Genomic DNA, 3788 nt, shown 5'->3' with positions numbered 1-3788 from the left:
TGAACGCTAGTGTTAGCGTCAGCATTCTTACGTAAAACTGAAATTTCGAGAAACTCTCCACACGCCTATAAATATAACCAACGTGACGCTCTAGATAAGAGTATCTATTATTGGGTTGCTGGAATTGGTGTGCTATAAACTTCGTAAACTATAGCTGTGATTGAAGTAACACTTATTAATCGAGAAACTTCAGATATTTGACGAGGAAAGTTTATAAATTTCGAACATTACAAATCATTTAACTTCAGTGGATTCACTCCAGACATGAGTACTTTTACGAAGATAATATATAACTTCAGCGGTAAAAGAAACTCAACCTGTTATCGGCGTGTGATCAGCGAAAACTACAAAGTTAGCTCCCTATTAAGTGAATCATACCTACGTCAACTTGAAATTAACTCGCTCATCGTGAACCCTCGATAAGATATCAAGGAAGTTCCAGACTAGAAAGAAAACTTCATATTGTTTGTAAGTTTGTAAAGCCTCCAGTGGCACAGCGGTATGTCTGCGGACTTACAACGCTAGAAACCGGATTTCTATACTCGTAGTGGGCAGAGCACAGATAGCCCATTGTGTAGCTTTGTGCATAACTAAAAACAAACAAACAAGTTTGTAAAACTTTTGTATACATATCATTTTTTGTAATAACTGTTATTGTATATTATATTATTGTTTATGTATTGAAATATATTTATATTAAAAAAAATAAAACTGTGTATATCAATCTTGTTGCCAAATATCATAAATTGGATACATAACAACTGAATTTAAATTATCATTTAGCTCGGTTTCAGACCATTCAAATTTATAACACGTTACAATTAACAATCCATTTCATCGTTGTAGATTTCTTAGCTCATTAGATGATTTTCTGGCTGAAAATATGTAATCTTTGGCAAAATATATTTTAAAATATTTTTTCTGAAGTCCATTTTTCGTTTTAATGTGCATTCCTATTATAGTTCACAGAGCTAAGCCTAACTTCGTATTTTGTTTCCTAATTTCACTTAATTTTTCCGAATGTTTTTGTCAATATTAATATTTTAATTGTTTCAATATTCTTTTAAAAGTTAGATCACTCATGTGTAAAACTAACAATGTCTTTGACGATAAGTGTACCTATTATATTCTATTTTAAGCCTGTGTTATTACTACGCATCAAACTTTGAAATTTTTCTTAGAAAATTGAGGCCAAAGATGGGATTACAATAATAATTTGAGAAAGTTGCTAGCTGAATCGGGATTTGTTGAAGAAACGTGTGGTTAATTCCATTTTCTTTTCATGTGCATATTACTTTCGGTAATCCTTAATGAACTACTTGTCTGGTTATGAAAAATTAAAATAACTAAAAAAAATCAGCATGTTGAATACAAAAAAAAAAAGAGAATAAAGAAAATAAGCGGTATTATACTTGCCACGTGCAAGTATAAGATACTTTTAATCCCTGAAAAACAACCCACACGCGTTGCTCTAAAATAAATTAATGATTTTCAGGGATTGTTCTAACAATACATAAAATCTATAAGTTTGTTTCTTTTTTACTTTTAACCCCCCCAGTGGCACAGCGGAATGTCTACAACGCTAGAAACCAGGTTTTGATACTCGTCGTGGGGAGATCACAGATAGCCCATTTTGTAGCTTTTTGCTTAACTTTAAACAAACAAACAATATTTGCTTTTCCTGCCATACAATTAACCGTGACTTTAAGACGGAAAGATCAGCAAAGGAAGACATTGATTATTTTTAACCAACTAAGTAAAAAGAAGAGTACTAAATTAATGGCAGTTGCCTTAAGCGTCATATTACATCACTGAGTTGAGTTTACTAAATCAATGGCAGTTATATGACGCTTAAGGCTACATCACTGAGTTGAATTTATTTCATAATAATAAGTAGACTGATTTGAAATAACGTAATAACTGTTGATTACGTCTTTCAAAAAATCATATTTGCCTTCATGAGCTAAGAAAAATGAAATTTGACAAATATGTCGAGATTATATTCTTGAAAGGCTTTATAAAAGTCCTAACTTTATTGTTCATGTAATTAAATACTGAGCTCAAAAAGACATAAAAATGAAGCGCCTTACGGTTAGATGACATTGTATTAATGCGTCGTAGAGAAAAATATGGCCAAGGAAGTTCAAACCGCTGTCTTCAGATTGAACACTGTACCGTGGATATCCTGCCAATCAGCATGTTGCAAGCTAAAGCTAATGGTGTACAGGATAATTTAATTTAATGAGCAGGTAGTTAATTTTTGAGTCTTACAAAAAAAAAAAAGGTTTATTAACTCTAAATCGAAAGAATGTCCAGGTTCGTGTCAAACAATTGAAGCGATATTGCTGTTGAACCAATACGCTTGTTTCCCTTGATTTTGTAGTTAATACTAACTCGTATGTATATATCCGTGTGTAATATATCTGTACGTGATACGACAATAGCGTGTAGTGACCGAGGCTCATTCCAAACTTTGGATGATAAGCCTGGGAAACGGGGTTTCTCACTAATGATCTTTCAGACGCTGCTAGAAAGCAATTATGATAGATGAGGGTATTAAAAAGCAACGTCCACAAGGGCCAGTGTATCGATAACCTTCAGTACACTTATTGTAGATGCTTAGCGTTGTGGAAGCGATGAATGGCCACGAGCCCCCTACTGAAGGAATCCGTCTCAACGGTTTACTTGATTATAACGTGAACGGAAGGTGAAATGGATTATTGGACACAGTAAAAGAGAAAATAAAGGGTTGATGTGAAGTTTTACGCACGTGACTGCTTTTATAGGCGTACATATATATATATAACTAAAAATAGTCAGGTAGGCATGGAGATTAATAGGTAGACAGACGTACGGAAGAAATTGATGCAACTAGATGGTCAGAGCGGAGAAACTAGAGAGATGTATAGCGGTAATGTTTCTGCAGCATTATGTGTTATTAGTTAGCTGTTCTGTTAATGTTAATCTCGTGTAATTTGACGTATCTAACTGAAGAAGGAGAGTTGATCGAATCTGTCACGATGGAAGAATGATTGGCTTCAGCAAGCACGCACATAATTAAGTTGAGAACCTGCACACGTGATTCTAAACACGATAATAACATTTAAATTCGAGTAATTTTATAAAGATATAAATGATATGATAAATAATAAAATAAGTGATCGATAACGCAATAAATCTAACAAAAATTTCTGGTTTCATAATGGCCAAATATCATTGCGTGTATTAGAAACGAATGTATTATCACAACCCTTAACTCCCACTCTTTCTCTGAGTATCTACATACACACAAATGGTCAGTGCAACAGGAATTATTGCGTTTTCTGGACGAACAACTTTCCTCATATTATTGCATAAACAAAAATGAGATGCATTGCGTTTTTTTTAAATATTTTTATGGCATTTATTACATCACAAATGGGTGACGTTCGGTTTATAGCGTATAGTAAACTGTCTTACATTTTCATTTGGTTTACCCTATTTGTATATAAAATTAACCTGTTGTAAAATATTAGACACAATGATTCAATCTTAAAATGAAGACATATTTTTACAAATGTTCTGCTACACAACGGACTACCTGTTCTCTGTCCACCGCGGGAAATCGAGCCTCGGACTTTAACGTTGTAGAAATATTCCGAAGGAATGGCTGAGGGTTGAAGTTACGAATTTATTTTTCAGAAGTAACAGATCCTTGACGTTTCGGCCCCGGCATGGCCAGGTGGTTAGGGCACTCGACTCGCAATCAGAGGGTCGCGGGTTCGAATCCCAGTCCCACCAAACATGCT

The sequence above is a fragment of the Limulus polyphemus genome, unplaced genomic scaffold, assembly GCF_000517525.1.
Source record: "Limulus polyphemus unplaced genomic scaffold, Limulus_polyphemus-2.1.2 Scaffold701, whole genome shotgun sequence".
In the NCBI taxonomy this organism is placed as follows: Eukaryota; Metazoa; Arthropoda; class Merostomata; order Xiphosura; family Limulidae; genus Limulus; species Limulus polyphemus.
This window is presented reverse-complemented; position numbering follows the sequence as displayed.